This window comes from Triticum dicoccoides, chromosome 1B (genome assembly GCF_002162155.2).
Source record: "Triticum dicoccoides isolate Atlit2015 ecotype Zavitan chromosome 1B, WEW_v2.0, whole genome shotgun sequence".
NCBI classification, from domain to species: Eukaryota; Viridiplantae; Streptophyta; class Magnoliopsida; order Poales; family Poaceae; genus Triticum; species Triticum dicoccoides.
This window is the reverse complement of record NC_041381.1, coordinates 547953786-547968303: the sequence shown is the minus strand read 5'-3', so window position 1 is coordinate 547968303 and position 14518 is coordinate 547953786. Positions and strand designations below refer to the sequence as shown.

Genomic DNA, 14518 nt, shown 5'->3' with positions numbered 1-14518 from the left:
CACCTCCTTCGTATTCGTCCAAGCACCAGCCCATTGCCAGTGTTGCCGTCATCTACCCCGACCACCATTGGTGACATCGGCCCCACGCCGATGGACACCGCAATCGTCATCGAGTTCTTCTCTGCTGGCCCCTTCGATTTCTCCGACATGGCGTACAGCTCGTGCAGGTCCCTCGTCTATGCATGCCCGGTGCTGGCAACACTGACGCGTGCCTTCATCCACGTCGTGTCCCCGGGCCTGGCAAGCCTGGTCGGCGCATCGTCAACTTCATCTTCGTCCGCCTATGCATGCCCGGTGCTGGCAACACCGGTGCATGCCTTCGTCTACGATATGTCCCCGGGCTTGGCAAACCCGTCGCGACGCGTCGTCAACAACATCTCCTCTCCGGCGCACCACTACTTCGACACCACTGCGCCCATGCTAACTCGGCGCCCCCTTGCGCCCGCGGCTCCACGGCAACTTCCTCGACACTGGCCACTCTGACTCGACATCGACCATGGCATTCTTCGCACGGCTACCTCGACCATGTCTCCACCACCCACGCTCTTGGCTACATCGACAAACGGCACAAAGGGCTACCGCCTGCTTGAGCAACCTCGTCAGTTTCCACTCCAGCCACGACTCCGTGATGCGTCGACCGTTACGACTGTGGGGGGGTGTCCGTTGGCTTGCCTTCGGATTCTTCTCCAGTCTCACCGTCTGCGTCACTACCGTTGTGACTGCAGGGGGATGTTGAGTATATTGATAATTAGGAAGTATAGGACAGACTAGGATTTGGTCCTGCCTTATCTTGTACTCCAAGTTGGTCTTTATACTCCTATATATACGCCCACGAGTCTCAAGCAATACAACGAAACAGACTATTCCACCAATCCCTCTCTCCCTTCTAACAGTCACAATCAGCAAGAAGATTGAATCATCTTTATACTGAATCAAACACCTTGAGATTAAAGCTCCACCTTTATACCGAAACAAACACGTACATATTTTGTTCCAAAATAAGAAACAAACTTTATTAAATGTGGAAGGATCCAGTCCCTTACCTCTCACCCCCCATCGCTCTCGTGGACGATGGCTTGGCGAAACCTAGCTTTGCTGCCTCCCTCCCCTCCTCCATCCTCGCCGTTGCCGGAGGGCCTACGACGCCGCTAAGCAAAGCCAGGGCAACATCGACGGCGGCAAGGCCCCTCTTCCTCCTCGCTGGAGATAGGCAGCACGGGCTATGCTCACTTGTCGGGGACACGACGCTAGCATGGGGCACGACGGCGGTGACACGTGCGTTCACGCGGGCTATGTGGGGGTCCCAGGGTGAGTGGCGGCGCGCATGCTGGTGTCCTCGTCTCCATGGGACAGGCTTGGGTGCGGGAAGCGGGCAGTCTCATCGATGGTCGAAGGGGTGGGAGGCAGCATGGGCTTGGTTGTAGGGTGTCTTGTGGTTGCGGGTGTTGTCGTGCCTCGCTTGGGCGCTTAGTGCCCTGGCTCACCCATATCTGGAATTGCCAGCTCTGGCGGGTGGTGGAGGTTGCGCCTTCGGTAGCCCCGGCCGGCAACGGCTGACCATGTGGGAAATGGCCACCGAGACTTGTCCCTGTGCGTGGATGTCCTATCTTGCACCGCGCCGGGTCTTCATCGTACCCTCTGTCCTTGTCGAGGAAAGAATTTGTGGTTAAATGGTTGTGGCTCGGTGCTCTGTTGGTGACGTGAAGGTTCGGAGGTAGCCGTAGGTGGTCGCTTGGGTCACTGGTGCGCCCCTGCTGCTTTGGTGGCAACGGTTTGTTGTCGGTGGCAGGGTGCGGGTGGTAGTAGTGCCATACCCTCTCCTTGGTCAAAATCGGTGGTGCGTGGATTGCTCACGCTATGGGGATGGCGACGACATGGGGCTCGTGCTCAGGCGAGCCAGCTTTGGGCTCGAGATGGGGCGGAGATTTTGCTCCGAGTAGGTGAGGTAGGCACGGTCTGGGTGGTGCTCAGTGGTGGTGGTCATGTTAGCGTTGCGTCGATGTGCGGATTGGCGCGGGTGACCATGTAAATGGCACCATGTGAGCTCACCTGGCCAAAGGCTCAGGGCTGGCTCGCCGGTGACCGTCGACAGTCTCAAAGTCGTGTCTCTTGAGTCCATCGGGTATTGGTTGGGGATGCACGTGTGGATAGCTCATATGGTTGAAGCGCCTACCTTGACTCTGGGACTGATGTCGGGCTAGGAGTAGATGGAGTGTCGTCGCTCTTCCTACCATGGTTGAGTGTGTTGTGATGTGGGCGGGGTGGCGACCTCAGAGGGCGGTCTGCGCGGTTGCTCTTCGGCAAGCATCATTGCAGTGGTGGTGGCTACCGTCCCGGTTTGTATGGGCAACGAGAGGTGTTGAGACAGGCAGCTCGGACGTGCCCTCTCTCTCGGTGGGGCGGCTTCCTGATCCGGATTTGGGGATCTGACATTGTCGCACTACTTCCGGCGGCCTCGTGGTAGCACAGGTGAGTTGCCTAACAAAATCTCCGTGCCTTGGCACCGACGACGGCGACACCTGAGGGTGCCACGCTCTTCTTGAAGATGTCAGTGTGGTTCTTCTTTCCGTGTCAGGGCTTCGGGTGAAGACTTTTGTCCGGTGTGGACTCGACAGTGGCAACGCTCTGCACCGCTATCCCTCTTAGGGGCATTGTCGAGGAGTTTAGGTGTGCTAGGTTGTAGCGTGAGGGTGTTTAGTTCTTCCGATACTTGTTGTTGGTAGCATAATCGCGTGTGTTCTGCATGTGCCGGATTTCTCCAGATCAGAGAGGGCTAGCTCACCATCATGTATTGTTCGGCTTGTACTTCTTCGGTTGTTGCTTTATCTATAAAGCGGAGCGATAGCCTGTTTTGAGAGGGATGTGAGAGGGGGCGGAGCAATCGGACCTGGGTATGGGAGGAGAGGTACGAATAGGGGAGGGACAGACCTGTGTCGCCGCCGCCTTGGTAGATATGTCGCCCCGAGATCTCCTTTCAATTTTTCTTTCTTTTCCTGGGCGCTAGGGGTCAAAGGGGTAAGTTTTGCGGGAGATGGACAAGTAGGAGGAAAACGGAGTGGTATCCATCTGAATGGTTTGGAACTAGCTTTGTGTTGGAGCAAAAGCGGCATGGAATTGGCCAGGTGTTTCCAATACGAATTCGGTATACAACCAAACATCCGTATTGAGGTTAGATGATTACCAATTCAATTTCTTGGGCTTCGGTCAAGACATTTAAATGCAACGTTATATGTATTGTAGCCCGTAGCAACGCATGAGCATTCTACTAGTACTGGTAATATACTACTATATTAGCCCACAATTTAACTATCTATATTAATGTGATTGTGTAAATAAATGTTACCAAATCCCACCCTAAATGCTCTTGTTGTCTTACTAAATAAAACATAAGTTCATCTGGTAAGTCAATAGAAGGTGGGTAATTAAGGTGATTATCAAGGAATAATGCTCGGAACAAATATGGAAGGTTGGACGAAGGTCTCTGTCTGTAGGAAAATGAAGGATACTTAATTTTGAAGTCACAAGTAGAGATATATAGATAGATATACATATACAGATATAGAGATATAGATGTTGATATAGATATAAATATAGATAAAGAGAGTATAGAGATACAAAGGCTAGTAGAGATTTTACATCCGAGGAAGATCTTCATGGAATACCCACAAAGATATAGGCAGTGGAGAATATTCAAGAAGCCATCTCCTTACCAAGTTGCATATTAGTAAATGTCATCATTTTGCATAATATATATAAAAGCTGAATAATATAATGATTGTAGGGTCTGCGCTAAGATAAGAGTACTCAATTCGTCTTATGCTTTCATTTGATCAAGTTATGAACTTGCACTTCCGACTTTACTATATTTTAGGCGTGGGCTCTATTTTCAAGCCCCCATGTATTTATTTGTAACAAAGTCACATGTCGGGAGATTCTAGAAGAGTTTCACCTTGTTACATTTCACGATGTAAATCATATATGAACCACCTTTGTTGGATAGACATGGTATTAATAAATCTCGACCGCATTTGATTGGTCATGCATCTTACTTCGATCGAAATGCAACTCGGTAGCACGTCTGGTTTTGTTTTCCAAGCCGCTGTTGACGCCATTTTTTCTTCATGTAGCAAATATATAACAATGGCACAAAAAAATCAGATGGTCAACTCGATGATAAAATTATCCAACTCATCATGTGCCTTAGTTTGATCGAAATGCGACTTGGTAACACGTCTGATAGTGTGACTTATATTTACCACCATGTATTTGTAACAAAATGACATGTTGAATTGAAAAGCATAATCATAGTGCAAATATCAATTTGAAGCACGTTTATCATCGCAGAGCATACTGTCATATTTCAACCAAATCACCATCGAAATTCTCATGAAGTACCTCAAAGATCATAACAAAATGTACATTTGGAAGTCTTCTATTTGACAAAGATGTTTTTTCACACAAGCAAGATATGCCTGTATTTAAGCACATATATACTACACCCATCATTCCATAATTCTTGTCATGGTTTTAGTACAATATATAGTTGCCAATACAACAGAATGATCACAGTGTCATAAGCAAATTAAGATTACTCTATTAATTTGCGAATTCATTCGATAAAACTGCTAACTTGGCTTCCCACATTTTTACTTGCCGGTATGCCAGATTGTAGTTTTTTTTTCTGGTTATTGTGAGTTATGTTTGTGACCATGTATTCGTAACAGGTCATGTTGAACTAGCTTATAAATAGTATCACCGTATTGCACTTACGAACCAAAATCCCGATTTGAACAATGTCTAGCAGTAACGTTTTGTAATAGAATATTTGAACCACAATTGGGCCATCGCTAGGTTCCTTGAAGATTGAAAAGAAATTGCGTGTGGAGATAAAACCGATTTGAGTCGAGCCAGCTCGCGACTTGGATAGGCCAACTTTGTTGAAATCTAGAAGATTGTAGAAGCAACGCGTGTGTGTGTGTGTGTGTGTGTGTTGGTGGTGGTGGTGGTGGTGAGGGGTCGCCAATGTAAATTAGAAGACGCCTACAACCGCGATCTGCAGAACAAATCGCTGTCCCAAAAAAAACACAAGAGAGGGCCTAGAGGACTCCCCGGATCCATCCATGAGGTTGGGGAATACAAACCTCACATCATCCTAAAAAATACAAGATTGGGAAGCCTTCTCGGTCAAAACTGAAGTTGAAGGAACAAGACGCAAATCCATGTTGTCTGCTCCGCAGAATAACATCACCTAGATAGGCCTACACACGAAAAATCCAGATCCAAATAACCAGACCAGGGTATGCATTACCCGCCACTTGTTTCCCAATGACACTAGGAAGCATCATTGGTGCCAGGATGATACGGTGGTGACTTATTCCATGCCAACGCCGCCGAACAAAGACCAAACCCTAAACTTAGTCCCTACCCAACCATTGGAACGAAGCAACGAGGTCCCAGCCCCTCCTATCGCAGGAGCGACACATGAAGGGAGCCATGGGATCACTGATGAGGAAGGCTACATCGGGAACCGTCGTCTCGCTCCATAGGTTACGGGAGAGCAGGGGACAAGACACTTTGCATAGTGTTATGTTTCCTTTTTTGGGCGAAAGCATAGAGTTATTTTTTTCGTTGCTTATATATTGTGAGAGTCCTCATCTCGTCAAGAAAATTTTCACATTCTTCGCAAAAGAAAGAATAATTTTATATTATCATTCTTCTATCTTGAGCTTCTGCTTGTACACTCCGTGCCCTATATAGAGCTTAGAAAATAGTGTAGTTGTTTATTTTCATACATTTATCCTTTTGGCATGTTGTAATCATAATTTATGAGAATTTTTTGAGAAATATATAGAAAGATGAAAACTTATAGGCCAACAAGGACCTATCCGTTCTAGCTCTTGTCAAGCCATCACCCATGTAGCCGTGCAAGGTGCACCAAGCCATTGAGTGAAGTCGTCGAACCAAACGTCGTCCCATGCTGCCGTCTCACTGTCGGTCGCTTCGCCTGCCGTCTCCCTTGCTCCCTATTCCCCATTCGCCATCCTCACTCTCGCACGGCTGCGGCCAGCGGCGCACCAGTGCCTAACTTTGAACTTGGCAACATTTGTGGTGAGAGCGCATAGCAGCCTTGTCGTCTTGTCCATTACCATGGGCAAGCGGTGACATCCCGACTTAATCCATCGAAGAATAAGACTCGGGTTTCTTTAGAACTAGCTTTTTGAGAGAGAAACATCCCAGCTTTTTGAATGTATGATAGAAGAGTTTTCATGTCCCAGGTTTCAAAACCAAACATAACAGCCTAGATCTAACTCTAACCATTTTTAGGTAATTCCTCTGTTCCGTAATAAATTTTATATATTGGAGGGAGTATATAACATGTGAGAATCTTAAGGTAACTAGTGTACTGACTTTTTTTTAGGGGTTGATGAGACAAGGGAGTTCCTATTGGACGCTCTTTGCGTCCAACAGCACCCAGACGCACAGAGGACTAGCGACTGGAACACACAGAGGATCAGCGACTGGGCCGGCCCACTAGCAGCGAAGAAACGAAAGCGCGGCATCAAAATGGACGATGCCAGGAATCGAACACGTGACTTACCGGTAAAGAACCTATGCCACTAGCCAGTCCAGCCGTAGACAACTTCTGCCTTATCGGAAAGGTTATACCTTTTAGTTCATTTACCTAAGCGCTTACATTTTAAAATAATCTGCACACATTATCGAACGTTTCTTAAAACTTTTGCATATACAATTTAAATGCCGAATATTGTTTCAGAAACGAAAATAAATTTTGGACTTTCAAACCTTTTTTATTCCGCATTTTTATGAAATTTGAATAAATTTCGAAATCATGAACATTTCTTTTATATGTGACAAATTTTTGAAAGTGGAAACATCTTTCAAAATTCCAACCGAACAATTTTTGAACTCCAAACTTTTGAAAACATGAACAACATGAAAAAAAGAGAACAAAAATTAACATTCCGAACAAATTTTTAGAACAAAAAATAAGATTGTAAACAAAATTTATAAATTAGACTTTTTGAAATTTCCAAAATAATTTTGTATTTTGCAACAAATTTTGAAAATGCGAACGTTTTCGAAATTCTAATATTTTCTGAATTTTGTAGATATTTAACGAAATTTGGAAACATGAATATTTTTCCAAAATCCGCAAAAAAAAACTATAAGCAAGCATCTTTTGAATCTGTGAACATTTCTTAAAAATCATAATTTTTTTGCAAAGATTAACAATCTTTGAAATATTGGAACACATTCTGAAGTTCTAAACAAATTTCAAGACAATGAGAGCAAAAGTTAACATTCCGCACAATTTTTGAACTCAAACTTTTGAAAACACGAACAACATGAACAAAATGTGAAAAAATGAGAACAAAAATTAACATTCCAAACAAATTTTCAGAACAAAAAATAAGATTTCGAACAAATTTTGAAAACACAAACAAAATTTTGAAATTTCTAAACAAATTTTGAATATGTTAACCATTTTTGGAATTATAATATGTTTTGAATTTTGTATATTTTTAACAAAATATGAAAACAGGAACATTTTCATACATGTTGAACAATTTTTTGGAAAATGCAATCATTTTGTAATTTCTGGACACTTTTTGGAAAAAGGAAAATAAAATTTAAAAAAAGAGAAAAGGAAAAAGAAACAGAAAAAGGAAAATGGTAAAATAAATAAAGAAAAAATAATAGAAAGCTGGAAAACCCAGAAAAGCAACGAAACAGGGAAAAAACTTGGCGAAGAATTTTTAAAAACATGAACAAATTTGAAAATTTCGAATATTGTTTATAAATTTTGAACAATTATTTAATATTTTGAACATTTTAGAAAAGAATAGAAAGAAGAAACAGTAAAGAAAAATGAAATACAGAAAATTAAAGGAAACAATTAAATAGATAAAAACGAAAAAATAACAAGAAATAAAAACAAAACCGAGAAAACGAAAAAAGAAATAAAAAACCAGTTTAGGAACCTTCTAGAAGGTTCCCAAACCGGCAGGAATCTTCCGAAAAGTTCACAAAACCATATGCTCGCACCGATACGGGGATTCGAACACAGGATCGAGAGATCTAGATGATGTGTTCCTACCAGCTCACCTCGCACTCGTATGTGCTCATAACTTAGCATCAAACATAAAGAACCAGACACGCTTTGCAGATCCGAATTACTTTAGAAATTTCAAAAGTAGTTTCTTTTTTCAAAAAATAGAATGTTCTGGCAAACACAAACACTTTCCAAATTTGGAACAATTTTCCGAAAAACTATGACATTTTCGAAAAATCAGGGACATTTTTTTGAAATCATGAACAATTTTTTCCAAACATGAATTTTTTTCGAAATTATGAATAATTTGTTCAAAATACATTTTTTCAGAAAATTCGGAAAACAGGAACATTTTTTGAGTATGTGAACAAAATTGAAAAGGTTGGAACTTTTTTTGAAATTACAGAACATTTTCAAATTTATGAAACAAAATTTAGAAATGAGAACATTTTTTCAAATTCCTTGAACATATTTTGAGTTTGCGAACAAATTTTCAAAAACATGATTTCTTTTCAAATTAGTGAACACATTTATTGAAAATTCCAAATAGAAAAGAAAACCAAAAAAGGCAAATACGAACATTTTTTAGAAAGGGAACATTTTTTAAATCCCACAACATTTTGTTTAAAATGCGAACATTCTTTGAATTTATGAACAATTTTGGAAAATGCGGCCATTTTTTTAAAATGAAGGTTTTTTGAAAGTGGGAACAATTTTTTAAGGTTACGAATAATTTTTGAAACATGAACTTTTTTCAAAAAAAATTGCAAAATAAAAAAGAAACGAAAAAAGAAACCGAAAAGGAAACAAGAACATTTTTAGACCAAAGTTAGAAACAGAAAACAGCTTTAAAAATTCCAAACAAATTTGAAAGTTGAACATTTTTTGAATACATGAACAAAAGTTTAATACGTGAAGAAAACATAAAATGAATATGTTCAGAAATTCATGAACGTTTTTGGAAAATTGCAAACAATTTTTGAAATGGAAACATTTTTCGAAATCGCGAACATTTTTTTAAAAGTTGTCAAAATTTTGAACAAAAACATTCTGAACAATTTTGTTAACACAAAATATTTTTTGAAAATTCCGAACATTTTTTGATAAATGCATACAGTTTTTGAATTTATGAACAAAATTTGAAAACACGAACATTTTTTAAATTTTGAATATTTTTGTAAAAGCGTGAACTTTTTTTGAGAGAGAAAACATAAACTTGAAAAACAAAAAAGAAAAAAGAAAATAAAAATAAACAGAAATAGAAAAAGAAAGGAACATAAAAAACCGGTTCAGGAACCTTCTAGAAGGTTCCCAAGACCGGGAGTGCTGGAACGGTTAAACGGGCCGGCCCGTTGCGTCGCTGCTCGGTCGCTCGCCTGTGCGAAGGGCTGGCAGTTTGACGCAACGAGCGGCAAATAGGATATTCCTTTTTGCCCAGCTCTTCGCAGCCCAAACGGCACAACGCACGCAACGCTTCGCAGCCCAAACGGCACCAGCTCCACGACCCAACGCAGGCCACCGGCCGCCGGCGCCGTCATCCCGTTCCCGGCCTTCCCCCGCTCTGGTCGCCGTGCCTCGTGCAGCCTGTCCGTGCCAGGCGACGAGGCGACAGCGGCCTCCTCCGCTGCGCCCCGGCCCAGTGATTCTTCCGCCGCCAGCTGTGTGTGTCCTGCTGCTGCTTACTGCCGCCGCGGCGCCCCTCCATTCGCTGGTAATTTTCTTGCCGGTAGTTTTGTCTTCGGTGAATTGACGTATGCATTGTCTGGTTGTCACAGTGTATAGATGATTTAAATGTTGATTTGGTGAATTGATGTATGCACAGTGTATGTGAGTATGCGTAATATGTTAATGGAACTCGAATTGATTCATTGTGCAGAAATTGGTGTATCCATTATCTAATTGTCATAGTGTATAGATGACTTGTAGTTTTGCCATGTTTTATATCTTTTGCTAGATTGTTAAGCATTAGGTTTAGATTCTAGATTTATTGAGAAACTGAGCTTTATTGTGTATGTTTTTTATACTGGTTTCTTTTTGGAATGTTATATGGGGAGTGCCAAAGTTTTTTCATGTTCACGAAAAAATTTGGCCCGGGGTTTGCTTCAATCCTGGCTCCACCACTGGTTAGTGTGATTGTAGAAACTACTCTTTCAGACTTTCAGTAGTACTAAAGGGTTCAGTCTTCGGAGCTCCCTCCGTTCTATATCAAGTGTCGCTGATTTAGTACAACAGAGGGAGTAGTTGGTAGTTGCAAATTTCAAACGTATATAGTGAACTCTAATGTTGTGAGACTTGATTAAACTATTTATATTGCTCTTTTGGGCAATTTTGTATTACTAGTGTGATGTCGATTTTTTCAAGGCGGCACACCCTATGGTTTGTTCCTGGCTCCACCACTGCTTTTAACTTGCTTTAATCTCAGATCTGGCGTAGGATCAATGTCAACTGTTTCTGATCAGAAGAAACGGACCTTAGAAGCCATTCAACAACGGTATGCAGCAGCTAAAGCTAAGAAGCTGAAAGATGAACAGCCTAAGTGCCCGAAGAACAAAGAGACTACCCCCAAGCCTAAGTTTGATGCACGGATTAAAGGAAAAACTCCCAAATTCACTCCTTCTCGAACCTCTGCCCAGCTCTCTACATTTAGAGGTTTTTATTTTGTTCACCATTCTCCATTCCATTGATGCAGATTTTACATATGTCACCAGTTTTTCTCATACTGCTGCTGCTCCTCAGCTCAAGGAAATTCCAGTCATCAACAAAACACTTCTGGTTCCTCAGGTAAATCCATGTCTTGTATGTTCGTGTGGCTGTGTTCCAAATTAACAGATAACTTTTTTTTTACCTTTTAGGTGGAGAAGTCAACCCTATATACTCTGAGCTTTCATTTGCTCTCCATGAAAATCTGTCCCAAGGTGACTATTCGGTAAGATCCCATGATATGCGTTCTGGCTATCAAATTTAACTTATATTGGTTGAAATAACCTTAAATATTTTTTGGGTGAACTGGTGTAGGATCTCGACAGCACGGAGATAGTTGACAGTGTTGTACATGACATAATTCAGAAAGGTGGAGAAGCCGGAAGAATCGCCAAGGGATCTAAAAAGTTAAAGCTGGATAGAGGGATTTTTTTGGATAACTATGTTCAAAGGGGTCCTATATTAGTGGATGCACAATCACGGTCTTTGTTGACCCATTCAAAGCGATCAAAAAGACACATGTCAATGAAGCAACATAAGAAATGTGGGTCATTTGGTTTACATGATACATTCCGCAGGTAATTCTTCTTCAGGATTAGTGTGCAGATATAAGTTATCTTCTTCTATCATCGCGTTTTCATATGATATGAATGAAACGTGTATATATCCTTCCTAAAATCCCCACATGTGGTATCTTTGGAGTTTATGCAGTTTTTACATGTGATTCTTTTTCTTGCAGGTTTGACCTCTATAAGCCAATGCATGAAATGTGGAAAGAGTATATGTGAGAGCTTACAAAAAGCACCCCGTATGGATCCCTCACTATCTTTCCTTTCTGTTACTTTCAGGCCTCGTTTCCATCCACACACTATTTGCTTTTGCAAGGAAAGATAAAAAGCTTGTGATTTATACTTTGTTGTTACCATTTAATTCGACGCTTGTAGTGCAAACTAGGAGGGTTTGCAAATGTTTGTGCATAGTACCAGATTATGTTAAAAAAATCATTTTCACCATGGTCCTTACCTGAGTGGCCAAATATGTAGACTCGTGATCATGCCCCTTTGTCTACACGCATGAACTGATTGACTCGTAAATATGTACACGCTGGCAAAGTAGGCTGAGTAGTCATAAACAACATGTTTCAGACGTTGTTAACCCCGGTGAAGATTAGTTACATGTCTGCAGATCTGTGTGACCGTTTCCATGTCTTATGAGAGAACACCCAATCGCTCCTAGAGGTGGACCCATATTTGTAAAGTCACCTCATGCCTACTTGGCACCGTGGCACCCACGAGTGGATTGTCAACTCCCAGGTTGGGTCAGTCAGAGTTAAGGCCCTGGTAAAAAGCCCTACTTTTTGTTACACAATCTAGTATTATGCGCAAGAATTTGTAAACTCTGGCAATTTGCACAACAGTTTTACATATATGACCTAATTGTTTTTAGACCCTTTTTGATTGGTCTCTATTTTTGAAGGATTCTATGACTGTATTGGTGCATTTGTACTACTCTGTGATTGTCAGTTTGTTTTAACTTATGATCACAGTACAGTAACACACAGGCTTTATGCTGTTAATAAAATCAAGCCCACCCAAAAATAATATTTGTACAGAAAGTGTAGAGACTAAATTATTTGGTATGCGCCTGATTGTACAAGATAATAGCTTAACTAAGCTGTTGTTGTATTTAAGTTTGGTAAATAGAGTTCTGAAAGATTATTATTTTTTTGAAAATTTGAGCACTAAAATTCAAGAAATGTAATCAGTACCTTTCCCAGACTTGGGCTCACCCTTTATTATGCATTTTCAGTACAATGTATGAGGTATTGATGTTACCTGTTTTCTCCATAGGAAAAAGCAATTGTCTGAAAACCTCCTTTCAGCAGATCTTCATGGGGCCCTTATAATAGGTGATTCATATACTTGACATAGTTGCATACTGGATTATTAGACTGCCTGTATTTATTCTGTCATTATTTTTATGTTATTCTTTTGGTCATTCCCAGTGGCACAATGCAAAGCAGCCTCATATCAAGGTGTAAGTGGCATCATGATTCGGGACACTGCAGAGACTTTTGGAATTATATCAGAGGACAACAGCTTCCGAGGTACGGAGTACTTACTATCCCACTTCCTAATCAATATTTTGAACAGGCTTGGATGAAGTGATTTATAGTTTCCTTGAGAGCATATCTTTTACAATCTTTTTTCTTGTTCTGGGTGATGGCTGTTACAATCTTTTGTTGGCTTTTCTTTTCTACTGCTAATACGATACCTCCTTTTCCCATTGATCGTACTAAATAATCTTACTGCAACTCTCCATCCATATGGAACACATTCTTGTTTTTCCCGTGAGGTCCACACTTGAATTTTTTATATGCCAGAAATACAAGTAGACATGGTTGTTCAGCTTCTTGCTTAAAACGTTGTATTTTACTAACTCAATGGAACTTCTCTCCCCATAGGCTGATTTTTGCCGTTATACTATGTTGTTTGTAGTCATGAATTCTAGTATTAATTACTGTAGACCTGATGGGATTGCTTTCTAAGAAGCTCATTTTGAAATCTGCAGTTGTGCCGAAAGCTGGGTCAGTTTTCATTCTCCAAGCTGACTGCTGGAAGGTCACACTGATCGGTGACAAACTGTCACCAAAGGAGAAGTTGAAGGAAAGCCAGCGTCTTCAGCGTGCGCAATCACTGATCAGATAGAGTTTCGAGCCTGTTTTGACTCTGTTTTCTGACAAATTTTGCCCACAGGAACCCCTACAGTTTTTCTTGTTTAGTCGTTGTTTCTGTTGATTAACGTCAGTCTATCCCTTCATTGCTTAGCACTTGGCAGTTCTTGTTGCTCCACATTGTAAGCCAGTCACTCCTGGCAAAGACGCTACGCTGAGAAATTCCTTATAAATTCGAACACGCTTGTTGTGCAAGCTGCATCCTTGTAGGATAGCAACTACCATACCATGATCATTGATCAATCACAGGTCTTTATCGGAAAAAAAGAAGATCAATCACAGATTCACAGGTGACCAGTTGAGGTTTATGTTACGGGTCGGGTGAAAGTTTGGGTGCGTTGTCCTGTGTGGGTGTCGCGTATCCCTTTGCCGTGGGAAGGACTCCGGCGACGCTGCGCTATTTTTTTTTAGAGCAAAACTGACCCGTCCAATATGCACCTACGTCAAATCATCAAAACCTTGTCACGCCCAATATGCCCAATTATGTGGACTACAAGTCATTCTATGCATAATCTGGGGACGAGTGGGCCGGGCGCCGCCGGGCCTCCTCCGCGGCCGCGCCGCCCGGCCGCGAGCGCCCCGCCGCCTCCTCGCCTCCGTCGTGCCTCGCCCCGGGGCGGATCCGGCGAGATCCGCCCGGGAGCACCCCGTCCCCGCCTCCGCCGATCTTCTCTAGCAACGAACTCCGGCGAGACCCGCGGCGGTTGACTTTTCCCCGAGGTCCAAAAAACGCCCAAGTCCCGAATATTTCAACATTATCATGTCATGTTCATCGCATCATAACTCTGTATCCGTAGCTCCGTTTCATGCGTGTAATATGTCAAATTGTTCGTCTCAACGAGTACTTCATTTCATTCCATTGCATAATTTTCATTTGAGCTCATCTTGATATCCGAAATGCTGTTGGAAGAGTGCATGTTGCTGTTAATCTGCCGAAATTGTTATAACTTGCTCATTTGTCATTTTTGCCATGTTTGATGTGTGCATCCTATGAGGTTGATGTCTACATG

At 42.0% G+C, this 14518-nt stretch overlaps 1 pseudogene; it reads left to right on the top strand.

The window, feature by feature from the left end:
• The first annotated feature begins 9543 nt into the window (after window positions 1-9543).
• LOC119308131 lies at window positions 9544-13687 on the top strand (annotated as a pseudogene).
• Window positions 13688-14518: the final 831 nt, after the last annotated feature.